General features: G+C 37.9%; 1 non-coding gene across 1 annotated transcript; it reads right to left on the bottom strand.

Moving 5' to 3' along the window:
- Nucleotides 1–24722: 24722 nt before the first annotated feature.
- LOC127088494 (small nucleolar RNA R71) lies at nucleotides 24723–24829 on the bottom strand. Its single transcript, XR_007790328.1, has one exon. It is a non-coding gene; the product is annotated as a small nucleolar RNA R71 (small nucleolar RNA).
- Nucleotides 24830–27996: the final 3167 nt, after the last annotated feature.

Below are 27996 nucleotides of genomic sequence, written 5' to 3'. Positions count from 1 at the left end.
TGGAGAGATCTCAAAGAGGTATTTCCACACGTCATCGTTCACTTCAACAGTATGAGTACCGATGTTGCAGAAAAATCTAAAGCCCTCGAATTTTTCAGCCACGCCGGTATAGAACAATTTAACTAACTCCTCATTGTACTCAGTGATGCAGTTTAAGAATAGAACAATTTTTCAGTCTCTGGGATGTGCATGCATCCAGCTACTAAAGGTGATTAAACGTATTGCTTTATGACAGTTCTATTTTTAAACTTCTTATTATAGACTTCAGCCAGATCATCAGAGAGTAGAGATAAACGGGTTACCGGAACATGTGATCGAGATGGAGCATTTCCGGTGTGAGAAGAGGGTCCTCTAGCAGATCTCTTGTCGGAAGCTCTTGATGCCATTTGAGTGTTGTTAGTGAAGGAGAGTGGTGGAGAGAAGTAGAAGATAGAATGACCAATATAATAACTTATGCAGGAAAAGGAGTTTCTTGAGAACTGATTCGACCAAATTCCAAGAGTATATGCACTGAACTAAGCAGCGAAGAGTCGACTCACAAGTCGACGTAGTCGGACCCGAAATAAATACGATCCTAGTATTGGGCAGCGAAAAGTCAACTCACACGTGTGATGAGTCGACACATTGACGTTTGAAAACCCGAAAAAGTAGATCTGGGTAGCGATGAGTCGACGCATAGGTCGACTTGTTGGGACCCAGAGATTTATGAGTCGACACATTTGTCGACCTGTTGGGACCCGAGGAGAACTTCTAGATTGATGAGTCGACTCACAGATCGGCCTGTTGGGACCCGAGGAAAACGCAAAAGTTGATGAGTCGACTCATTCAGTCGACCTGTTAGGACCTATGTTACTAGTTTGATGATATGAGGTTCAAACCCATTTTCTTAACGCAAAATGCATGATAAATAACATACCTAAGCAAGTTTAAGCAATTCAAGCATAGACATGGATCATACTTAGTTCAAATCAATCAATCATGAATATCAAAGTTTAGCAAGTATGTATAGATACATAATTGATTAATATAGGTCAAATGAATAGGAACGATATTACCTCCAATGATGATAGACGACAAGTGCCTTCATGTAGCCCTCACATATGAATCATGGAATGGATAGGCATAATATATATATATATATATATATTTAAACGCGGTCCGAGATATCGAGAACACCAAAGTTTCTTACGAATGTGTAAGAAAGGCTCTGTCGTAAGTAGTTTTGTGAAAATATCGACAAGTTGATTTTTGCTACCAACATGCTCAAAGACAACATCACCTTTCTCAAAATGATCCCTAAGGAAGTGATGCTAAATTTCAATGTGTTTAGTGCGCGAATGTAGTGTAGGGTTTCTGGTTAGATTTATGGCACCTGTGTTGTCACAAAAGATGGGAATACGTTCAAGTTGAACATCGAAGTCGGGTAATTGTTGTTTGAGCCACAAAATTTGAGCGCTACAACGTATTCCGCCTCGGCGGTTGACAAAGCAATTGAAACTTGCTTTTTGTTGTGCCAACTTACCAAGGAATTTGAATAAAAATGATAAGTGTCACTGGTGCTTTTCCTATCCGATTTGCAACCGGCAAAGTCGGAATCGGAGTAACCAAGCAAAGAGAAATCACTTCCCTTAGAGAACCAAAGCTCATACCTTGAAGTACCCCAAAGGTATCTAAGTATGCACTTGATGGCTTTTAAATGTGATTCTTTGGGACATGATTGATACCTAGCACACATACATATACTAAACATAATGTCTGGTCAGGATACGGTAAGATAGAGGAGAGATCCGATCATACCTCTATACCTTTTGATATCAATGGCCTTACCATTTTCATCTCGATCCATATTGGCAGCGGTAGGCATTTGAGTGTATCACTTTGGAATTTTCCACATCAAAGCGTTTAAGTAGCTCATTACAATACTTGGTTTGGCTCACGAAGGTTCCTTCTTCAAGTTGCTTGATTTGAAGTCCGAGGAAGTAATCTAGCTCCCCTCATCATGCTCATTTTGAATTCTCCCTACATCAACTTAGAGAACTCCTTGACTAAATTAATGGTAGTAGATCCAAAGATAATGTTATCTACATAGACTTGAACTAAGATGGAGTGTTTCCCTTGACGTCTAATAAAAAGGGTAGTATCAACCTTCCCTCTTGAGAATCCTTGCTCTAGTAGGAATTTTCTAAGACACTTATACCATGCCCTTGGGGCTTGTTTGAGGCCGTACAAAGCCCGTTTGAGCTTATAAACATAGTTTGGATGCTCATGGTTTTCAAATCCGGGAGGTTAAGATACATAGACCTCTTCATTTATGTGACTGTTAAGGAAAGAACTCTTGGCATCCATTTGAAATAACTTGAAATTTTGAGAACAAGCATAGGCAAGCAGAAGGTGTATAGCCTCGAGTTGGGCAACTGGAGCATAAGTTTCCTCATAGTTTATTCCTTCCTCTTGGTTATACCCTTGAGCAACAAGGTGAGCCTTTTTGCGAGTTATGACTCAGTTTTCATCTAACTTGTTCCTAAACACCCATTTAGTGTCGATTACTCGATGATATCGTGGAGGGGGAACAAGATCCCAAACCTCATTTATTTTAAATTGATTAAGTTCCTCTTGCATAGCTAGAAACCAATTTTTATCGAGTAATACGTCTTTGGAGTTTTTAGGCTCATTTTGAGAGACGAAAGCAAAGCGATAACAAAAGTTACTTATCTTAGACCGTGTTGTAACTCCCTTTGAGATATCTCCTAGAATATTATCAATGGGATGATCCTTGGAAGATTTCCATTCCAAAGGAAGGTCATTGTTATTGATGGAATGGTCCTCCTCTTTCTTTTCGGAATTAAGATTTGGCTCCTCCTCAGCTTTTTCTGGATGGGTGTCAACACGATTTTCTTCTTGATCTTTTATGATGTCTTCCAAAGGAACACCTGCACCATTAGCAAAACTACCTTCTCCGACAGTTTTCGGACAAGACTCATCAAAGGAAACATGCACGGATTCTTCAACAATAAGTAACCTTTTGTTGTATACTCTGTATGTTTTACTAGATTGAGAGTATCCTATAAAGATACCTTCATCAGCTTTTGAGTCAAATTTACCAAGGTTTTCTTTACCATTGTTTAACACAAAACACTTACATTCAAAGATATGAAGATGTGAAACATTTGGCTTCCTTCCCTTTAGCAATTCATAAGGGGTTTTGTTTAGAATATGACGAACGAGTATCCTATTCAGTACATAGCATGTCGTGTTTATGGCATCGGCCCAAAAATATTTGTGAAGGTTGTTTTCATTGATCATAGTTTTTCCAAGTTCTTCTAAAATTCTATTTTTACGCTCCACAACACCATTTTGTTGTGGAGTTCTTGGAGCAGAAAAATTATGATCAATGCCGTTTGTTTCACAAAATTGCTCAAAAAGGTGGTTTTCAAATTCACCTCCGTGATCACTTCAAATGGTAACTATGCTAGTGTTCAATTTGTTTTGAGACATCTTGGCAAAATTTTCAAATGCAGAAAATATGTCGCTTTTACTTGCTAAGAAGATAGTCCAACAAAATCTAGAGTAGTCGTCCACTATGACATAACCATAGTAGTTTGCACCTAGACTTTTAATTCTAGATGGCCCAAAGAGGTCCATATGGAGAAGTTCAAGAGGTCTCGTTGTGGAAACAACATTTTTAGATTTAAACGAGATCCTTGTTTGCTTTCCCATTTGGCACGCATCACATAGGTGATCTTTTGAAAAATTGATTTTGGGAAGACCAACTACTAGATCTTTTGAGACAACTTTGTTAAGCAAGTCAAATTTGACATGCGCTAATCGCCTATGCCAAAGCCATGAGTCTTCACTCATGGAGACGAGACATTTAGCGTTTGTCGAGGATACTTCATTCAAGTTGAGCATGTATACATTGTTTTCCCTCCAGCCCTTAAGCACATCGTTCTTATTTTCATTATGTTCAATCATGCAGTAGTCTTTTGCAAACGAGACTTTATCTCCTTTGTCACATAATTGGGTAATGCTAATGAGATTGTGCTTAAGGCCTTCAACTAATAGGACGTCTGAGATAGTAGTAGAGGAGGGATTACCTACACTACCTTTTCCGAGTATAGATCCCTTGTTATTGTCACCGTAGGTCACAAACCCTTTATTCTTAGCCACAAAGTCAAAGAATAAGGAAGAGTCACCCGTCATGTGCCTTGAGCATCCACTATCGAGAACCCATGTTCTCTTCGTATCCTCAAGACATTCCACCTACAAATTTAAACAAGGGAAGGAGGTACCCAATTTTCATTGGGTCCTAGTGTGTGAGTGAAACTTATTTGGGAAACCATTGAAAAGTTACTTTAGGAACTAGAAATCTCCTAAATCGACATTTAGCAATAGTATGTCCCTTTTTGCAACAATATAGGCAATTTAAGTTCGGATGAAAGTTGCTTTTACTAGCTTGATCCTTAACCACATAAGTGTATTTTTTATAAGGATTATTCATATTGCTTCTAAAGTGTGATTGATTAATAGCAAAGGTAACGTTGGGTTGTAGAGCCTTGTCTAATTTAGCTTGGAGAGTTCTAACCTCTCTTTGCCAAATATGACAGGTTTCACATCCACCCCATTTAAACCAAAATCCCTTATCGTCTTCTGTTTTGCCTTTAGTAGCCTCTATCATAGATTTGTTGATGGTTTCTAATTCCTTTTCGGAATCAGAAATCTTCTTTTCTAAATGGTTGAAAATTTTCTTATTAGAGGCCAAGCGTTTAAAAGCTTCCTTGGCCTTATTGTGTAGAGTACTAAAGGTATTTTGCAAATCAGCATAAGACATTTTATCAGTATGATCATATTTGGAATGACTTGCATTCTTTTTCTTCCTTTGATGAGTTGTGAGACAAAGATTGACAATTTCTTCTTCATCACTTGAGGGCTCGCTATCGCTCTTCCATGCGATGTATGCTCTTCTAGGTTTTCTTAGTTTGTTATGGCGTTTGTATTTTCCTTTGTCTTTCTTTAATAAGGGACACTCTGACTTATAGTGACCGGTCTTTCCGCAATTGAAGCATGATCCTTTTGACTTGTTTATCTTGCTTTCCTCTCGATTCGGAAATTTCGATTGCTTTCTGTAATTGACAAGATTTTTGTCCGAATGTTAGACTTCATTTTTTTTAAGGTATCGATTGTACCTCCTAACGAACAGCCCCATGTCTTCACTCGAATCTTTGTCATCATCACTTGACTCACTTTCACACACATCATTGGTGGATGACTTGTATCTTGAAGCCTTTAACGCAATAGACTTCCTTTAGGTGTTCTTGTCTTTATCCTTCTTATCCTTATTTTGATTCTTTTCATGTTTCTCAAGATTCATGAGCTCTTGCTCATGCTCTTGAAGCTTGCCTAACAATGTCGTCATGTCCAATGTTCTTAGATCATTGTCTTCCTTGATCGTGGTGACTTTTGGTAGCTAATCCCTGTTAAGACATCTTAAGATTTTAATAGTAGATATATCATTAGGGGTATTTCTACCAAGAGCATTTAACCGATTAATTAGATGAGAAAATCTCTTTTGCATATCAGTAATGGTTTCACCATATTCCATATGAAAGAGGTCAAATTCTTGAGTTAGGGTGTTGATTCTAGCTAGTTTTACATCATTGATTCCCTCATGGGTAATTTGAAATGAGTCCTACATAGCTTTAGCACTAGTACAATGGGAAACCCTATAGTACTCATTAACACCTAAAGCAATAACGAGCATATTTCTAGCTTTTCAATCGTAGTTGTACTTTTTCTCATCTTCATCGTTCCATTGTGCTTCTGGTTTAGGTACTGTAAGACCCCAATTTTGACCCTAAGATCCCTCATGTTATCTCATCATATGCATTGGCATTGGGATTGGGATCATACATTGGCATCCTCCTTACGCCTCATTCATTGGGTTTTCATTGGGAGAGATCACCAAGCATCATTTGATTGTATCATGCTTTGTATTTTATCATTTTTTACTAACCAAAATACCAAAAATATGCCTTTATATTTGTCTAACTCTTTTATAGGTAATGCACATGCTCACCTTTGATCTATCAAGCTCATATCTAGGGTTTGAGACCCTCATTGCAAAGAGCTCAATCAAGATTGGTATAATATGGCTATAGAAATCATATATGGATCCCCATGAGCTCCACATGTTATTTTGATCAAGAAATCATCAAGAGTTTGGAGTTGGTTTGCCTTGGAAACCCTAGTTCATCTGGGTATCTTGTGTAACTTCTTCAACAAGATTCTTCACCAATTGATCAAATAATTCAAGGGATACTTAAAATTTCATCATCTTATGCATATATGATCTCCCATTAGTCTCAAAAGTCAAGAGAATTGCAAGCTAGCAAGTTGGTTCATGGTGGTTGACCAGAGGAATTCATCTGATCAAAACTGGGTTCCCTAGACTCTATCTCCTACATTTTTTGTCATATGAAAATTATTCCAAGATAAACATTACTCTAAATGACATTCCAAACAAATTTAATGTTGATGTCTAGAGCTAGTTTTTTCTGTAAGGTCATTTTTTATGGTGAAAGATTATAGGTCATTTTGTCTAAACCCTAATTTGGAGGTCAACTTCCGAATGCCATAAATTGCTCAATTTTTATGAGATAAAAGATTTCCAAGTTTCACAATTAAATTCAAGATGTCTATTTCAACTTTTAGGTTTGGAGGAAGAGAAAATTCAACTTTTATGTGCATGTGATATGAGGATATATTATAGGTCATTTTGGACCAATGCCATTGAACAAGTGATTTTCCTCAACTTCAAAAATGCATAACTCCTTCATATTAAATCCAAATGAGGTCAAATTTGTGACCATTTTGAAGGACTTTGATATATATACAACTTTGGTGAATACACGTTTCTCATTTGAAGCTCACACAAAAAGTTAGCCAAGGTGGAATAAGTGAACATATGGCTTGACACTTAGAAATTTTTTTGACATGTTTGATTTTCCCAACTTCCACCTCAAAATTCATCATGATCCCAGCTTCAAATGAAAAAGTGTCCAACATGAAAGTCGTTCCTCTTAATCTAATCTTTCCAAAAAGTCTAATTTCATCAATTTTGGACAAGATTTGAATGGGTTGCACATGGCTTGAACATTGGATCATCATTTGGCAAGATTGAACTTGAACATTCCATACACCATTGCCTAGCATTCCAACATGATCTCAGCATTGCTCGTACTCAATTATGGATTAGAAGAAGTAATTTCATAGGCATGTACACGCCCATGCACCCATGTAAATACACATTGCTATTTTTGGATTCTATTTCAAGTGTGCAAATATCAATCCATTTGGCTATAAATAGAGCCCTCTATGCTCAGAAATAAGGACCCTGCGCGCCAACTTTGCTTCCAAACCTTCAAACCCTTTCATTATAGAGTATAATCTTGATAATTTCCATTGGAAATTGAGTTTGAATCTAATTGTTTTAAGATTCAAATCTCCAAGGATCCTGAACCTTTTGATCATTCAATTCTACTCCTCCAAGTGTCCTGAGCAAGATCAATCGAATTCAGACCTGCATTGAAGGTATTTTCCAGAAATTTTCATCTCTTAGATTCTCACTAAATTCTCCATAATTCTATTGGATCCTTGGTTGTCTAAAGTCCTATCAATGTAGGCAACAAGATTGAGTTGCTTTGAGGTAAAATTGAAGCAACTCAGATCGTGTATTAGCGGGGTATTCATTACCATTAAAGATATTGACTAAATCCAAGGTAAATCATACAAGTCGAGTCGCCACCGCACTTCTATTTATCCAAAGGAATGGTTAGAAAGCGAACAAAAACCTAAAAGCTTTATCGAATCAAAAACTAGTAAAAATGTCAGAGATCTGGATAAGGGGGTTGGTTATGCAATGGGAAGGTGTTAGGCACCCAAAGCATCCTAGGTACTCCTAGGGAGCCCTTTTCACATTTGTTGTAAGGTTGTTGTTTTTTTTGTGAAAATTTATTTGTGCAAACATGATTGAAGGGATGAGAAAAGAATATACAAATTTATTTACATTTTGTGTTTGAATGGATGAACCCATTGCCTACGTACCATCTAAAAAAAAGATTAGGATCAAAACCTCGTAGTTCGGGGTAAAAAAATTCAAAAAAAAAAGTTGGTGAATTGATTGGTCCAAAAACCTTAAGGTCTTTTGTTATCAAAGGGAGAAAACTCAACCTAAAACCACAAATCCACCATGTGAGGATAGCTTCAACATGCTAATGAGGGGTTAACCCTATAATAAGCATGGAAGACTCATTGTCCATCACTAAGGATAAAGGTGAGTATTATATCTACCTCAAGGATAATTCAAACCTAATAGCTAATGGTTATAAAAAAAGGTTTGATTAAGAAGGTGGCCATTGAAACCACAAAAAGTATTTGAATGGGTTATATTTACCAATTAAAAGTATTTACAAAAATATGGTTAAAGTGGATTAAAAGGTTCAATTCAGAATAAGTGTTATGAAAAATAAGTTTTGAAAATCAAAAGCATAAGGCTTAGGTTTCTAATGTTGAAAACAAAAGTTATTGTTTGCACAAAAAGTTTTGGCTTGGGTTAGAATGGGGAGAAAAAAAAAAGAAGGGTTAAATTCCTAAACATACAAGAGATAAGGGAAAAGAAAATAAAACCACATTAGGAGTTCCCCTCTTGAGATCATATTGATGATCCAAGTAGCTCCCATCCTTTGGAATAAGCAGTCACAAACAAATATCTCAAGCCATTAAGCACATGTAATCGGAATAAACCTCCAGGTGGTATCCCACAAATAAAGTGGAACACCATGCCATCTCTGCAAGAGTCATGTGAGCCCTCACAAAAAAAAACTCAACAAATAGGTTAGAGAAACAAGATAGGGTAATCAAGAGTTGCCCCCAAATCAAAATGTAACCACATGAATCATGCCATTAAAATTCACAAAAAAAACCCTCACAAAAAGCAACCAAGGGTAGGAGGCCTAAACCTCCTGTCAAACACATGCATCAAAAGGGTATCAAATTCACCCATAATACCTCATATATTCAGATGATTCAAATTAAGAGCATAAAATTATGGGAATAAGGCAAACCTGATTGGGGAGCTTGATTGAAATTGAGTTGCACCCGTGAGGTTTACAAAACAATCTTTAGGGTTTATGTGAGGCAGAGGTGATTCTGTGCAGTTGAGTTCCCTTCAGGGTTTGGAGGCTGCTCTGAGTTCTCTGTTAGCCCTTCTCTCACTTTCTTTTTCCTGCCAGGGTAATAGGAATGGAATCTCCTTTTGTTTCACTGAAACTCTGAATTTATAACCTGGTTTTTGTGGACCTGTGGGCTCAAATGAGAGAGGCCCAAGTCCAAAAAAATTTTTTGTTATATTTTATTTATTTATTTATTTTCATTTTTCTTTTTTTTTTTAGTAAAAGTAAGAGAAACAATGATGTATAATTCAAGCATGCTTGGTGATCTCAAACCAATCACAAGGAGTCCCACCCAAAGGCAAAGGGAACCAAGATGCTCATGATCCTTGAGGCTATGCAAATGCAATGTTATGATGCCATGAGGGATCTTAGGGTCAAAATTGAGGTCTTACAGATGCCCCTATTTAAGGTCGTTCTAGCCGGAGAAGTGAAGGTTAAAATCTTCGTCTTGACGAGGTAGAATGGGCTTAAATAATAACAAAGTGACAAATTTTGGTCCCTAAGAGACCTCATGATGCAGATGTATGTATGCAAATAGTACGAACTCTAAGGGGATATGTGTCCACAAAGAAGAAAAGACATCCGGAGAAACTGACAATCCATATGAGAAATACACTCAATGGGACAGAGACTCTGGGGACTCTTATGGGGATAGGAGAGGGAATAAAATGCGTGAGCAGGTCACGACTCAACGCTTGGGGAACAGAATTCCAAAGGGAAAATATCCATTGGAAAGACCCGAGCTGACTCAAAGGTGCATGTATTGAGGAATATGCCAATACAGCAAAAACTATCCACAACGGATACTTCGGATAAGAATCTGGATGAAAACAATCCACTAAGGGACTTCGCTGGGGATGCCTAAAAAGACACTCCCGGGGAAGCAGCGGGACGAGGTATTACCGGTTACTGGGTAATAAGCTCAAGGAGACATGTGATCTGATCGCCAGTATGAGGGTGAGATACAACATGCTCGGGAAGAATGAATATCTGAGACCGGTATAAGGGTGAGAGATATCAATCAACCAAATCATCTGAGGAAGACCTAAAAAGGTATATCTCAACTCAGGAAAATCTGACTCCACAGAGGACAAAAAGTCATAATAGGGAGGAGAGAGGAGGGAACACCAGGGATACCGGTTACTGGGCATATAATAGGTGACCAACTAAGGCGTGAATTGGGGAATATTCCCAAAACACTCATCATCCAAAAGAGGGCTAAAAGCAAACTCGATGATAGGATGGATATCCGACTCCGTAAAGGGGGTACGAATCTTACTCGACTGGGGAAGAACAAAAGCTTCGACCAAAGAGTGCATGAGATATACTATCTATTACCGTCAGAACGTAGATAATATACTCGCATGGACGATTATCCACAACCGGTTACTGGGTTAATAAAGGATAAATCGACCGAAAAGAAAAGGCATCGGGATACCGAAACTAGGTATATAATGATGACCAATCAAGGCGTGAATTAGGGAATATTCCCAAAACACTCATCATCCAAAAAGAGGGCAAAAAGCAAACTCGATTATGGGATGGACATTCGACTCCGAAAAGGGGGTACGAATCTTACTCAACTGGGGAAGAACAAAAGGCTTCGACCAAAGAGTGCATGAGATATACTATATATTACCGTCAAAACATAGATAATATACTCACATGGACGATTATCCACAACCGGTTACTGGGTTAATAAAGGATAAATCGACCGAAAAGAAAAGGCATCGGGATACCGAAACTAGGTATATAATGATGACCAATTCAGGGGAGGAACAATCGTTACTAACAACAACAAGATAGACGAGAGATGACCCGCTGGGGATAAATTGCATAATTAGAGCAATTATCCAAGAGATATATCACCGGTTACTGGGTGGTATACTAAAAAATTAAGGAATGTCAATATCAAATTTTGTATAAAGATAACCAACAAGGAGGGAATTACATCTACCGGTATGAGGGTAGAGAACCACAAAAGAGAGTACCCGTCATCGGTTAGGATGAACAACAATCAAGGTTTAACTCTGCACGGGGACAAAATGGGGTTTACAACTACCGGTTACTGGGTAGTAGACCACAGAAATATGACTTACAACTACCGGTATGAGGGTAGAGAACCACAGACTCCGCCGGGATAATAATTACTAATTATTGAGCGATTATTCATTTACCACGGGGAAACAGGAAAAGAGTCTCAAGAGACCGATCTAGGATCAAACTAGATAGGCACACCAAATCAAGACTTGTCCCAGCGAGGATATAACTTAATGGGGAAAACCATCCCAGTATATGTGTTAGGAAGGAACAAAAACAATCAACATCCACGAGGATATAACCCGTGGAGAATATGGAAGAAAGGATAGACGCTTTCTGCTTATGGAGTTGACTCTATATGGAGAGATCAGACACACACGTCTGCTTGGGGAAGTATATCACCAAATAGCAGGAGACAACAAACAACGAAATATGGCAAAGAATGCAACATGAATACCTGAATGTTATAATTATGCATGAATATGTGTGGTTTATGTATGATGTATGCTGACAGACAGACATATCTAACACAACCAGGTCCAGGAATTAACCACACGGTACTACATCTCAAGAGAGAAAGCCAAGTTCACCGGAGAGTATCCAATCTGTTGGGGATCAGAGATACCAGGAAGCAAAGAACTCTGCAAGGGATGAATCATCAATCATTCCAGCTGGGGACGAGAGTGATCACAGACAAGGTCCACCATATCAATAACTCTACTGGGGAATCTATCCGAGGAGATAAAGGATTTATCGGGATCAACCACCAAATACCGCTCTTGCCCAAAGAGATCCAAGCTGCTGAGGAAGAAAGATTGCTACTCTGCTGAAGGGAAGAGAGGTGACTCTCAACAAGCAATCCACTTGGTAGGATAAACCACAAGGGGTTCCGGAGGGAGGAGATACAGTCATGCCAGGAATATGGACAAAAATCTTACCCTGTTGGGGATCGTACCACCCTTGGGAGAGCATTGAGGATCTCCTAAGTATCCTTTCGTCATTGGGAATGTTCACTTTGTTTAAAAACAACTTATATATATAAAAAAATTCGATCGTTTAAAACAATGATATTTTCTTAATCAAAACATGCAAAACATTTGTTGAATAGAAACATATAAGAGTGCCAATAATTGGATAAAAGACTCAAATTTATTTGATAGAATGGTAGTCTGCGAATGGCAAGACTCCATAGATCTTTACAAATTTGAAATTGGTGATATATATCGGAAAAGGGCTACATTGAACATAATGATCATTTCTCCACCAATTCTGAATCCGATGTATTTGAAGCTTTGGTTGATAATGAGCAAGGATCTCTGACGGACGACAGTTGTAGAACAAGGTCTTGTCAGGATGCAGTTACTTGCCAAATCCCTAATTTTTGCCTAGATTGCCCCAGGATGAGGTACTCAATCTAGCGGGATACATATATCATTATTATATATTTTTTGTGTCTCTAACTTTTGCCTGGACCGCCCTTTCGGGTTTTCAATCCACCGAGACGCTCATTTTTGCCTAAGCCGCCCTTTCGGGTTTTCAACTTAGCGAGCTATTCAGTTTTTATTTTTTTAGGCGAAGTATTTCTTGACTGCATCTGAATTCACAAGACGAGTGAAATCCTCCCCATCCATAGTTGTAAGTATCAAAGCACCGCCTGAAAAGGCTCTCTTAACAACATACGGACCCTCATAGTTTGGAGTCCACTTGCCCCTGGAATCGGGCGCGAAAGACAAAACTTTCTTGAGCACAAGGTCACCTTCTCGGAACACACGAGGCTTGACCTTCTTATCAAAAGCTTTCTTCATCCTCTGCTGATATAACTGACTGTGGCACATGGCAGTCAATCTCTTTTCTTCTATCAAGTTCAGCTGGTCATAACGACTCTAAACCCATTCAGCATCAGTCAACTTGGCTTCCATCAAGACTCTTATTGACGGAATCTCCACCTCTATAGGGAGTACAGCCTCCGATCTTGACTTAGCAATCATATCATCAACGTACACCTCAATCTCCTTATGCATCATGTCATGAAACAAGGTGGTCATAGCTCGTTGATACGTGGCTCCGGCGTTCTTCAAACCGAAGGGCATCACTCGATAACAGAATGTTCCCCAAGGTGTGATGAATGTTGTCTTCTCCATATCCTCGGGTGCCATCTTAATCTGATTATATCCGGAAAATCCGTCCATAAACGAGAAGACATTGAATTTTGTTGTATTGTCTACCAACATATCAATGTGTGGTAGAGGGAAATCATCTTTCGGACTAGCTTTATTCAAGTCTATATAGTCCACACACATCCGGACTTTTCCATCTTTCTTAGGCACGGGCACAATATTGGCCACCCATTGAGGATATATAGAAGTCACCAGGAACCCCGCATTAATTTGCTTCTGAACTTCCTCTTTGATCTTCACTGCCATATCAGGATGAGTTCTTCTGAGCATCTGCTTTATAGGCATGCACTCAGGCTTTAGAGGTAGGAAATGTTGCACAATATCAGTATCTAGACCAGGCATGTCTTCATATGACCAGGCGAAGACATCGACGTATTCTCGTAGCAATTCAATCAACCCCTTCTTAACAGATTCTTCCAGAAGTGCCCCAATCTTTACCTCTCGCACACAATCTTCAGACCCCAAGTTGACTGTTTCCAGATTCTCAAGATGCGGCTGAATGATCTTCTCTTCATGCTCAAGTAGCCGGGTGATCTCATCAGGAATCTCTTCAACATCATTTTCCTCTGCCTCAAATACAGGGAATTCAAAATTGGGAGATGGTGTTGGATCATTATGTTCAATGGGTTTAGAAATTAACCTGCATAATGATTTTGGATATGAAAAGCTTTAGAATTCAAACAAGGCAAATCATTATGCAGATGAAAAGATTGATTTTATTCTTATTTAGGGTTTTATGTGATCACCAATTTCATGCAAAAAGCGAAAAGGGAAAATAAATGGAAAAATAAACATTTAACATGAATTTATTGAATGAAAATATCATTGTGTTTATGCGCCAACAATGTCATCACTTCTCCTTTTGGCATGGGAGAAAGGTTTTTAAACAAAGTGATCATTACGTTGACTTATGGACAACTGTTGGAATATCCACAACGACCATATTGTTGCAGACCCCTCCAGGGATGATGAAATTGCCAGAATCCTCTGTATCTTCTTCTAAAACAGTAGCAGTCTCTTCGTCCTGACCAGTGTGGATGAAACCTCCACTCTTGAATAACCCTTGCTTGTTGAAAGCACCAGAATAAAAACCTATGCCATCCCGGGACTCGTTGGTTTCTAACTCAATCATCTTTCCTAAACCAGTGGTTGCACCATGCTCAATGGCCAACTTTGCATCTTTGTAGGAAGCAAATGAAGGAGTTCTCTTCTCAATAGGCTCAGCAACAGATAAAGCTTGGAAAGGCGTTCCAACTTCATCCTCAGCATCTATATAAGAGAAGGAAGATAAATGGCTAACCAGAAGAGCCTTTTCTCCTTAAATTCACGGTTCTCTTGCTCTAGTTGATCCATTAGTCTTGAAGTATTGGCTCTAGTGTAGTACCGGTGAGTCAGCTTGTCTTCAAAATAAATGAAGGACACAGAGTTAGACCACAGGGCGAGGGACCGGAAACAAAACCTGCTTATGCATATGATGCATGCAATGTTTGTGCATATGATTTGTTTTTTATTTCAAAGGAACTTTAGAGTTTTATTTGCAAATTTTGGAAATATTAAGCATTTTATCACATATGGAAATATCTCATCAAATAATATCAGGGAAAGAAGTGCAGCATCGTCAATCATATACAAGAGAAAAGGAAAATAATCATCCTATGGATCCCTAGAAACAATCATCTAAAGCTCGGGACACAAGAAGATAAGATGCGCGAAGCCTCTTCACCTCCCTCTCGTAGGCTGCCTCCATATCGGCCTTCTTTTTGGCGAGTTGATCATACCTCCTCTTCCAGAACTTAGAAGACTGAGGAAGTAGAGAAGTCCATACATCATCAGGGTCATCAATAACCTGATGCTCAAGAAACTCAATCAACGCATCCTTCTCCTTAATCTGCTGAAGCAACTCTTCACGTTCACGGATCCAAGCACGTGAACGGTCTTCGTCTCTCAACTCCTCTGCTCCTTGATTAGGGAGGGTTGAAGGCCCATCCATAATCATAGGTGTAGGTCTCGGATACTCGTAAGTCATGAGATACTCAGACGCCCTCTTCCTAGCCCAAACAGTGTAAGGCTCCAAAGCGATGCAATTCTTAGGACCCAACTCTTTCCTTCCTTTCCTATGAATCTTGCGCCAAGCGTGGACCATCCTAGCTTTCAAGCCTTGAGGATCTTTACCATCCTGAAAGAATACACCCTCTAACAGAATGTTATTGGGTTTATCCTTTAGGGGGAACCCAAGCTGCCGACGTGCCAAAATAGGATTGTAGTTAATCCCACCACATGTACCAAGAAGAAGTACATTGGAGAATTCTCCACAAGAGTCAATAATCTGCACACCATCATACACACAGTTATACCAAGAGATATCATCATTAGTGAGAGACATGAGTCTCGTGGACCACCGTAGACATCCCTTATTCTCCTTGAAGGCGACCGTATGCGGTAAGTGAGAAATAAACCACTTATACAACAGAGGCAAACAACACACAATGGCGCCACCACCCTTTGCATTCCTCATATGCAAAGAGAAATAGGTATCGCCCAACAGAGTCAGAACGGGATTAAGAGTAGACAAAATCCTAATAGCGTTCACATCCACAAACTTGTCGATGTTGGGGAATAACACTAGCCCATAGATAAGAAGTACAAATATGGCCTCAAAGGCGTCCTCACTCATGGCCTTCCCATACATAGTAGCTTGAGCAATGAGGAACTCAGAAGGGAGACCTTGAATTCCACCTTTGGTAGTCATATGAGTACCAACCAGAGATTCATCTATGTGCAACATGTTTGCTATCTCTTGTGAAGTAGGAATACTCTCCAAGCCACTTAACGGCACCTGATCTAGAATAGGTATACCCACAAGATAAGCATACTCCTCAAGGGTAGGAAAAAGCTGGAAATCCGGAAACGTGAAGCAACGGTACAAGGGATCATAAAACTGCACCAATACACTCATCAATCCTTCAACCACCTGAGTGGTCGAAAGAGGAAGAAGCTTCCCGAAACGAGCCTTGAAACCCAAGGGATCTAATACATAAGATGTCAAATTCCTTAACTCTTTCAAGTCTGGTTGTCTGAAATTGTACTTCTTTGTGTTTCGTCTCTGTCTTTCCATGTCTGAAAATTTTGCAAATAAACCCCCTTAAGTTCCTTGAAAATTTTCTTATTATTTTGATGATATGAATGCAAATGGGTGCATGAATGCATGAATGCAACAATCACACTCAAGGATCAAGCAAAGCACACCAAACAAAGGTCATGGGATGGATCATGTTATCCTTAATATCAATCATCCATTTTGGTGGATTATGGTTTACACCTTATCAACACCCAAGTTCCATTGATATTAAGGATACCTGAACGGATCAACCATGAATCAAGGGTTTGTTGCAAGTCACGAGCATGGAGTTTAGGTTAAGAACCACCCAAAGGGAGTGTACTAAGGTTTAAATCTGCCAAACATGTTCTACAAGAGGTTCCCATAGTCATCATCCCATCTTTTGGATATTATCGGAGAAACGACTACTCGTATTCCAAAAATATTCTCAAGAGAGACTCTTATGAGTGTAGTATCGCGTAACAATCGTATCAAATCTTACACTTGAACGAATTTCGCACTACATCCTAAGAATAGGCCAAGATGGGCTTGGTAAACTAAGGTCCTTGGCTTCTAAGGTCTATATTGGAAAAGTAAGGTCTAACCACAACTTACTTGTGTGACATTATTGATCCCAACATAACCTCCACCAAGTGAATGGACTTGCAAGTCAACTTGCTAAGGAATAACTCCACACAAGTCGACAAGACTATGCCATTCTCCTATCCTAAGTGCACTCGAGTTCGGGTATAGAACTCATCTCACGAAGATCACCAAGCATACAAGGAATTAATATTCAAACAATTCAATCATTACATACAATACAGTAATCCCAAATTGCACAAAAATATGTCACAAAAAAAAATATACAATACAATACAACAAATATGAAAAGTAGGCAAAACCCACTAGGATACCTATTTTCTCCAACAGAGTCGCCATTTTTCTGTAGCGGGGTATTCGTTACCATTAGAGATATTGACTAAATCCAAGGTAAATCATACAAGTCGAGTCGCCACCGCACTTCTATTTATCCAAAGGAATGGTTAGAAAGCGAACAAAAACCTAAAAGTTTTATCGAATCAAAAACTAGTAAAAATGTCAGAGATCTGGGTAAGGGGGTTGGTTATGCAATGGGAAGGTGTTAGGCACCCAAAGCATCCTAGGTACTCCTAGGGAGCCCTTTTCACATTTGTTGTAAGGTTGTTGTTTTTTTTTTGTGAAAATTTATTTGTGCAAACATGATTGAAGGGATGAGAAAAGAATATACAAATTTATTTACATTTTGTGTTTGAATGGATGAACCCATTGCCTACGTACCATCTAAAAAAAAGATTAGGATCAAAACCTCGTAGCTCGGGGTAAAAAAATTCAAAAAAAAAAAGTTGGTGAATTGATTGGTCCAAAAACCTTAAGGTCTTTTGTTATCAAAGGGAGAAAACTCAACCTAAAACCACAAATCCACCATGTGAGGATAGCTTCAACATGCTAGTGAGGGGTTAACCCTATAATAAGCATGGAAGACTCATTGTCCATCACTAAGGATAAAGGTGAGTATTATATCTACCTCAAGGATAATTCAAACCTAATAGCTAATGGTTATAAAAAAAGGTTTGATTAAGAAGGTGGCCATTGAATCCACAAAAAGTATTTGAATGGGGTATATTTACCAATTAAAAGTATTTACAAAAATATGGTTAAAGTGGATTAAAAGGTTCAATTCAGAATAAGTGTTATGAAAAATAAGTTTTGAAAATCAAAAGCATAAGGCTTAGGTTTCTAATATTGAAAACAAAAGTTATTGTTTGCACAAAAAGTTTTGGCTTGGGTTAGAATGGGGAGAAAAAAAAAGAAGGGTTAAATTCCTAAACATACAAGAGATAAGGGAAAAGAAAATAAAACCACATTAGGAGTTCCCCTCTTGAGATCATATTGATGATCCAAGTAGCTCCCATCCTTTGGAATAAGCAGTCACAAACAAATATCTCAAGCCATTAAGCACAGGTAATCGGAATAAACCTCCAGGTGGTATCCCACAAATAAAGTGGAACACCAGGCCATCTCTGCAAGAGTCATGTGAGCCCTCACAAAAAAAAACTCAAAAAACAGGTTAGAGAAACAAGATAGGGTAATCAAGAGTTGCCCCCAAATCAAAATGTAACCACATGAATCATGCCATTAAAATTCACAAAAAAAAAGCTCACAAAAACCAACCAAGGGTAGGAGGCCTAAACCTCCTGTCAAACACATGCATCAAAAGGGTATCAAATTCACCCATAATACCTCATATATTCAGATGATTCAAATTAAGAGCATAAAATTATGGGAATAAGGCAAACCTGATTGGGGAGCTTGATTGAAATTGAGTTGCACCCGTGAGGTTTACAAAACAATCTTTAGGGTTTATGTGAGGCAGAGGTGATTCTGTGCAGTTGAGTTTCCTTCAGGGTTTTGAGGCTGCTCTGAGTTCTCTGTTAGCTCTTCTCTCACTTTCTTTTTCCTGTCAGGGTAATAGGAATGGAATCTCCTTTTGTTTCACTGAAACTCTGAATTTATAACCTGGTTTTTGTGGACCTGTGGGCTCAAATGAGAGAGGCCCAAGTCCAAAAAAAAATTTTTTGTTATATTTTATTTATTTTTTATTATTATTTTTTTATTATTATTTTTTTTTCGTTTTTTTTTATAGTAAAAGTAAGAGAAACAATGATGTATAATTCAAGCATGCTTGGTGATCTCAAACCAATCACAAGGAGTCCCACCCAAAGGCAAAGGGGACCAAGATGCTCATGATCCTTGAGGCTATGAAAATGCAATGTTATGATGCCATGAGGGATCTTAAGGTCAAAATTGGGGTCTTACAGTGCACCTCAAATTTCAACTCCTTGTATCTCTCAATATACTTGGAGTTAGGATAAATTGAGGCCAAATTCGAGCTCAATGGTATTTTTACTTTAAATTCATATCCTTATTTTTAATTTTGGTGATGGTTGTAACTGAACCAGTCTGATGAAGCTCACCGGAGAAGGAGACCGGAGCTTTGGCTCCGGTGGTGAGTTGGCAATTATCAGAGCCACATGATCCATTTGAATTGATCAAATCTCGCGTGTTGGTTTGGATTACCGCTTGTGTTACACATTGAATCGTGACTATGGTGGAAAGCGCGCTACCAACCACTTGATCTACCACCTCAATTAATGAGGGAGATCAAGTGGTCCACGTTTTTTCTATTTTCTGATTTTTCCTTTTATTTGGTTTATTTTCATTAATTCATATTAATTTAATATTGATCCAAAAAATATGAGAGTTTCACTAAACAAAATTAAATAAATTCCTCTTTCATTTTCTGAATTAAAATTATTTTTTGGATCATTATTAATATTTTTCATGATTTAATTGATTTTGTGAATATTTTTAATTATTTAAAAATAGTTTTAAGTTTCCAAAAATGATGAAATTTTTTCTCCAAGGTCCTTTGACCTTGTTTGACCTATGATAAATCTCATGGTCATTTCTTTGGTGTTTTGATGAGGTTTTAGGAATTTGATAAACTATAATTTAATTTAATGCATATTTTAGTTGATTTTAATTATTTAAATGCAAAATAGATTGTGTTGAGCTTCTAATATTGAGTTGTTGAGTTTGACTTGTGTTGTTGGACCTTGGTCATGGTTGATTTGGCTTTGTTGAGTTAAAATCATTGGATTTAGGGGATTGATGAAATGTACATTTCATCTCCCAAAATGAATGAATGATTTTAATTTGGTAAAAGTCCTCATTTGACCAATTTGTGTTGATTCCATTTCCCCATCCCTCTTCATCTCAAACCCATTCTTTTCTCATTCATTTCATGGACCTATGATATCTCTATATCCTAAGGCTAGTTGATTGCAAAATCAACATAAGTATGGATGAGATTAGGTCCACTTTTTTGCATTCTTTTTGTGTGTGGTATGTTTTAGGAGCATAGTTCATTATATTATGTCTCTAATATGCATTAACACAAAAATCTCTATTGCCCGACCTCAAATAGTTGTGACTTCTACATAAGTCCAATTACAATTGCTTAACATAGCGCTAAATTTGTGACACAAAAAGGCATAGCATTCTAGTAAGTGAGATTGTAAGTCTCCCCTCTTTCATGGTATTGTGTGGAAACTTGGTCTTTCTTCCTTTCTTTGGAAGATGTCTTGGTTCAAGGATCCATGCTTGTGACAAGTGGGTTGAGTGTTCTCCAAAGAATGACTTAAACAAAATAAAAGCAAAAGCAATACTAACTTCTAATCAACTAACAACTAACATTTAATTTCAAGCCATTTACTTTTATGCACTCTAATTTTAAGTCTTACTTCATTTGCCATTATTCATACCATTCAATTTGTTTACTTTAATATCATTTTCACTTTGCTCATTTGAGCCATATCTTGTGATTATTTTGTAATTGTATATACTTGTTTGTTTTTTATGGTCTTTTGACCTTAATGTACATAATAACAACAAAAACCTTAAAAGACATTTGTGTGGACTGTTGGATTTGATCTAAGACATTGGACTTAGAATTAGGCAACACTCCCTATGCAAAGGACTTGGCCAATGCCAACTTTCATGAAAACCAAGTGCTTGTGAAGTGAACTTTCATCTGATACAAATATTGAAGATCCATTTGAGTTCATCTGCAACATGATTATATTGAAGCTATTATTTTGAACCTATGTCTAATGCATATCTTTGAAGTCATTTGATACATGGGGAATTATGAAGAAGATCATGGAGTTGCCAAGCTTGGATGTCGCTATCTTTATTTGATGTCTTTCTCTTCATCTTGCTATTTGTGTATTGGTGTTGCTTGATTCTAAAGTCCAAGGGAAATTTAGGTTTCTATATGACATTCTTGTCTATTAGATGGCAGCCCATTGGTTAGATATTTTCAACTCTTAACTTTTAAATCTTTGCTTAGGATTAGTCTCTTCATATCCTCCCCACTTCTTTAATTTCAAAATCTCTCCCTCCTTTTAAAATCTTATTTGCTTGTATTTGCTAAACTTAGACTTTATTGCAAATTAGAAACTTTGGCTTTATGCCATTGCATTTTCAAACTTATTTTCTTAATCAAACTCGTAAATGAACTTAACTATACTTGACTTAAAATTTCAAAAAAAGACAAAAAGAACTAACACTCATTCAAACCTTTTCAGGCCTTTGGTGCCTTTGTTAAACTTGAAATTTTGTTGAAAGCAACTCATTCACTTTGAAAGTTATACCACAAACTACGAGGATTTTATCCCTCATTTTATGTTGGTACGTAGGCACAAGTCCGAAGGTCTTGTCAAACACAAAAATATAATTAATGAATTCTTTTCTCGTCCCTCCACTTTATTTATTGCAAACATCATTTTTTACAAAAACACATATGCACACAAAAAAGGGCTCCCTAGGAGTACCTAGGACACTTTGGGTGCTAATATTTTCCCTCTGTGTAACCAACCCCCTTACTTGTAATCTTTGGCATTTTATTAGTTTTGATTTGAAAACTTCTTATCTTTGGGTTTTGTTCGTACTTTTCCCTTTTCCCTTGGAAACAATAAAAGCGCGGTGGTGAATCTGGTTTAAATGACGTCTAACTTATCCATAGCTTGATGGTCATGAATTTATCGATACAGGTACAACAAAGCCATCCACATTGGTCATGGTTATTTCCATAGGATCATCTTGGATGACTTTCCATACTTTACTATCAATAGATTTGATATGGATATGCATACAATCTTTCCAATAACTATATTTTTCACCAGTAAAAATAGGCGCCCTATTGTACGCCCCTTTAGGATCGTTACTCATTTTCTAAAAAGGTATATGTGAAGCACTAGATGAATCGGCGCCCGTGATACCACTTGTTAGACGATGATGACACTGAAATTCACCGTATTTTCGACTCTGATTTCGCATGCATTTTAGTAGTTTTATTGTTATTTTGTTGTGTTATTACTATGTTTCTCTTTGTTTTCAGGTTTTTACTTTAATCGGAGCCCCGATCGAGAAAAGGAGTGAAAAAGAGCTAAAAACCCTAAAATTCAGCATTTTGTACTTGTGGCTCCCACTGTGGCTGGCGCCATAGACCCTGCCATGACGTGTCCTAGCTCAACTTCCCTCAACTGCCACGTTCCCCACTACTTCCAATAAGGCGCCTCAGATTGGCCTTGTGGCGGGCGCCACAAGAGGAAAACTTTTCCCTCCCATTTTCAAGTTGAAGGCCATCCTTGTCATTTCCATCATTTTACTCTCCTATAAATAGAGACTCGAATTCACTTGTTTAATCATCCAAACTTAGAACAAAGGCAAACTCATAGCAAAATTTGTCTCACTTAGGCATATATTCAGTATTTTAAAGTGGTAATCGCTTCGCATTGGGGTGTTACCACAATTGTGTAATCGAGTTTTGTGATTGAGTCTGTAATCGAGTTTGGAGCACTTTGGAAGGAAGTTAATCCTGCCGCCATTTTCATTTCCGCTTTGCATTTTATTCAACCCTCCGATTGGAGCAGGTTTTTATTGCCTTACCTTTATCTATTTATTTTCCCGCACTCGCTTTACTTTATTTATTTTCCCACACTCGCTTTACTTTATTTATTTTCCCGCACTCGCTTTACTTTATTTATTTTCCCGCACTCGCTTTACTTTATTTATTTCCTCGCACTCGCTTTACTCTATTTATTTTCGCGCACTCGCTTTACTTTATTTATTTTCCCGCACTCGCTTTACTTTATTTATTTTCTCACACTCGCACTACTTTTATTTACTTTCCACACTCACACTAATTTTATTTAAATTAATGCACCTTTATTTTACTATGTCTAACTAAATCTATAAGGTTAGAATGTAAGGATCGTAATTGAACCGATAATCCATACAATTGTTCGTAGAAACACTTAAGGGCTATTTTAACTTTCAACTTAAGTTTTCCCGCACTTAATTTTCCGTTGGGTAAGATCGAAAGCCGTCCAACATCTATTTAAACTTAATTATTTTTAACTATTTCAAAAACAGCGAAAGCGCTTTGTTTAGTTCATTAGGAGTTTTTAACTTAAGAAGAAAAGAGATTTTAAAACTATTTTCGGACGCGTTTATAAGTTTAGAGTCTGGTTCGTGAGAACCTCTTTTGGTTAAGAAATCTAGGTTGAAATACTTTTCAACTTAGTCAAGATACTATATTTCTTAAAAATAGGTTTACCACTCTAACGCAATGCGCGCCTTTTTATAAGTGACAATAAGAGGGTTTGATTAGGGAGTACAACTCGGTTCTGAATACGCGAAAGCGACAGTTCCTGTTAAATTAGTTCTTTTCAAAGTAGGAAACACTGCCCATAAGTAGTTCTATTAACAAGTACTTGGATTATTAATTGATTATGTGAATTACATTCGAGCCTGTCTTTATTAATTGAACTTTATTCAACACTTTACTTTTCATTGCACACTCTAAAAACCCCTATTTTGATTACCTAAGATAAACACCATAACAATAGATAACGATAGATTGACACATGGTCTCTGTGGATTCGACAATCTTTTATATTACTCTGACGCGTTCGTATACTTGCGAAAAGCACGCATCAAGTTTTTGGCGCCGTTGTCGGGGACCAATTTCGTTAAATTTCATTACCCTGTTGTTATATCATTTAGACTTAGGTTATTTCCCGCCGGTCAATGCGAAGAACTCGCAGCACCGGAAGCTTAGTATACCCTCTGGCGGAACCTGAACGTTACGCTTGCGCATGTTTATTCTTTCATAGAATTAGGAGAGCTATGGCCGAAGATCAAAACCAAATACCTCTTAAGGACTTCGCCCAACCATCCAACGAAGAACCTAGTTCTAGTATAGTAAACCCAACCATCCCAGCTAATAATTTCGAACTTAAACCATCCCTGTTGCAACTAGTACAACAAAGACAATTCGCAGGTCTCGCTACTGAGAACCCGAACCAACATTTAAAAATATTTCTCCAATTAGCAGACACTTTTAAAACCAATGGAGCTTCTCCTGAGGCAATACGTTTAAGATTATTCCCTTTTTCCCTCAGAGATAAAGCCCTATCATGGTTAGATTCCCTTCCACCCAATTCCATTATGACTTGGGATAACCTTAGAAGAGTATTCCTTGCTAGATACTTTCCCCCAAGTAAGACCGTCGTTCTTCGAAACCATATAACTAGATTTACCCAAAACCAAGGAGAATCGTTGTTCGAAGCTTGGGAGAGATATAAAGAGTTGTTACGAGCATGCCCACATCATGGTTTAGAAAATTGGTTAATCATTCAAACCTTCTATAATGGACTTCATTATAACACTAAGATGACCATCGACGCTGCCGCAGGCAGTGCTCTAATGAACAAACCTTATCCTGAAGCTAGTGCCCTTATTGAGGATATGGCTCAAAACCATCAATCATGGGGAGTCGAACGAGCGACAGTTGAGAAGAAGGAAGCCCAAGGAGGAGTGCATGAACTAAGCGCTATAGACATGATATAAGCTAAAATGGACGCATTAGCCCTTAAGGTCGAGAATATGTGCATAAACCCGAATAATGTAGCCGTAGTTTCGTCGGATTGTGAGATATGTGGAACTAAAGGACACTAATCTGCAAAATGCAGTCTATTGAACGAAACCCACTCCGAGCAAGTGAACTACACCCAAGGGAACCCATATTCGAATACCTATAACCCTGGATGGAGGAATCATCCGAACTTCTCCTATAAGAACAATAACCCTATCCAAAATAATGCACCTCCGAGACCTAGTTATCAAGCCCCAAGATCAAATCAACCTATGCAACCTGTACCACCAAAGCCGAGCCTTGAGAAAATTATGGAAAATTTTATCACCACTCAAACCCAACAAAACAAGGAGTTCATGAACCAAAACATTCATGTTAACGAATTGATTACTCAGTTAGGAACCAAGGTTGACCAAATAGTTACTCATACTAAGATGCTTGAAACCCAGATCTCTCAGGTAGCTTTAAACCAAGCCCCTCAGACTACACCTGGAGGACAGTTCCCTGGACAACCTCAATAAAATCCGAGAGGACAAGCCAATGCCATTACCCTACGAAGTGGGAACGCTTATGATGAGCCACCAAACCCAAGATTAAGTGAACCTGAAACTTCTAAGCAATATACCGAACCCATGGACGAAGTAAAGGAACCAGAGGAATCTGAAAACCAGGAAGGTCAAGAAAAAGGAGAAAAACCTAAAGATAAAACTTACGTACCACCCCCGCCATATAAACCACCTATACCATATCCGCAAAGACTCAAACAAACCCAGATTAATAACCAATACCAAAAATTTATTAAAGTTACAGAAAAACTTCACGTAGAAATCCCTTTCACAGAAGCCATCACCCAAATACCTTCTTATGCCAAGTTTCTCAAAGACATCTTTACCAACAAACGTAGACTTGACGATCTGAAACCCTTGGAATGCAATTCTATTTCCTAGAATAAGTTAGCCAAGAAGGATAAAGATCCTGGAAATTTCTCCATTCCTTGTCTTTTGGGTAGTCATGTCATCGAGAAAGCTTTTCTAGACTTAGGATCTAGTGTGAGCTTAATGCCTTTAGCGGTTTGTGAGAGGTTAAACTTAGGAGAATTACAGCCCACTAAGATGTCACTTCAGTTAGCCGATAGATCTGTTAAATATCCGATAGGCATCTTAGAAGATGTCCCTGTTAGGATAGGTCAGCTATTTATCCCTACTGATTTCGTTGTCATGGACATCAAAGAGGACAATGATATACCAATCCTTCTAGGTAGACCATTCTTATCGACTGCAGGAGCCATAATAGATGTCAAGAGAGGAAAGTTGACTTTTGAGGTAGGTGACGAGAAAATAGAATTTATACTTTCGAAATTTCTTATGGCACCTGTGATGGGAGATGCATGTTATGCCTTAGATATCATTGATGAATGCGTTAGAGAATTATAATAAGAAGAAATTATAAAAATTAAGTTACCATCAACTCTCATAATGGAAGATGATGAATTTAAGAAACCCTACATCGATGATAACCTTTACGAATGTTTATCCCTTACCCCAGATCTTATGCCATGCCCTAAGAAACCAACCTTAGAACTTAAGGAACTGCCTAAGAACCTGAGATATGAGTTCCTCGATGAAGAGATGAATCGTCCAGTTATAGTCAGTGCTACCTTGAGCCAAGAGGAAACAAACCAACTTTTAAACGTTTTACGAAGATATCCCTCAGCCTTAGGATATAATATCTCTGACCTGAAAGGTATAAGCCCATTTGTATGCATGCATCGGATTTTACTCGAAGAAGATTCAAAACCCTCCAGAGAACATCAGAGAAGAATAAACCCTATTGTAGCACCTCAAATTTGCACCTACCTTTTGTACATTCATTTTCATATTAGGTCAATAACATAACATAGTGCACTGCATAACATTGCATTGTCCTTTGCCCAAGTGCAAGCCATCAGACAAAATTAGGTCAACTAGTTAGGAGGATCAGTCAAACAAAGCAAGCAGGTACATTTCTCAAGGAAGCAAAGCTCTAGGGTTGGTTCAACATGTTCACATGACCTAGGGGTCCTTTTGAAGTGGTTTGGTCAAAGATTGGGTGCTCAGAAGTCATCAGTCATTGTTCAATCCACCAGAAACCCTAGAAATTCAACTGTGGTCAACTGTGGTCAACTGTGCCTGAAATCAAGGATTTGAAGGTGGGAGATGGTTTGAAAGGCTTCATTCATGTCCATACAAGTCTCATTTAACTTTTCAAAGATCAAGATTGGAGAAAATAAAGTCAGATCAAAAGTTTCCAAAAATAGCAGGTGACCTGTAATTGGAAACTGCCAAAAATGAAAAGTTCTTCTCCTCAAATTTACATCATCATACAAGCTTCAAATGAATTTTTGTCTAACATGAAAGTTGAAGGTCTTGTTCTCCAATTTCCAAAAAGTCCAAGAACACTCATTTCTCATGTGTGGTTGGTAAGTTATGATCAAATCATTGTCAAGAATTTTTGAACTTCAGAGTGGCATAACTCTTGAACCATTTGGCCAAATTGAGTGAGGTTTTTTGCTACAAGTCACATTTGACATGCTCTATCCAAATCCTTCATCACATTTCACCAAAAATCATCCAATCAAAATGGCCTTTTTCAAGTGACTTGAATTAAAAAAGGGATAGTTGAAAAATTGACTTTCAAAATAATCATTTGCTACACTTTCTACCATTTGCACTTGATTAAAAACCATTTTTGGATTGTGTTAGGCCCATTTTCGTGCACTGTAGCATGCACCCCATGCACATGAGGGTGACTTAAGCAATTTGTCCAAATTTTCATTTTCACTAATTACCAAGGCTTGGCTTAAGATTAATTAACAAAGTTGCTTAACAGATGGTATAAGTAGATAATTCTAACAGAAAAACACTTAGCATT

This window comes from Lathyrus oleraceus, chromosome 5 (genome assembly GCF_024323335.1).
Source record: "Lathyrus oleraceus cultivar Zhongwan6 chromosome 5, CAAS_Psat_ZW6_1.0, whole genome shotgun sequence".
Lineage (NCBI taxonomy): Eukaryota > Viridiplantae > Streptophyta > Magnoliopsida > Fabales > Fabaceae > Lathyrus > Lathyrus oleraceus.
Note: the sequence above shows the minus strand (reverse complement) of the source record. Positions and strands in the feature narration are given on the sequence as shown.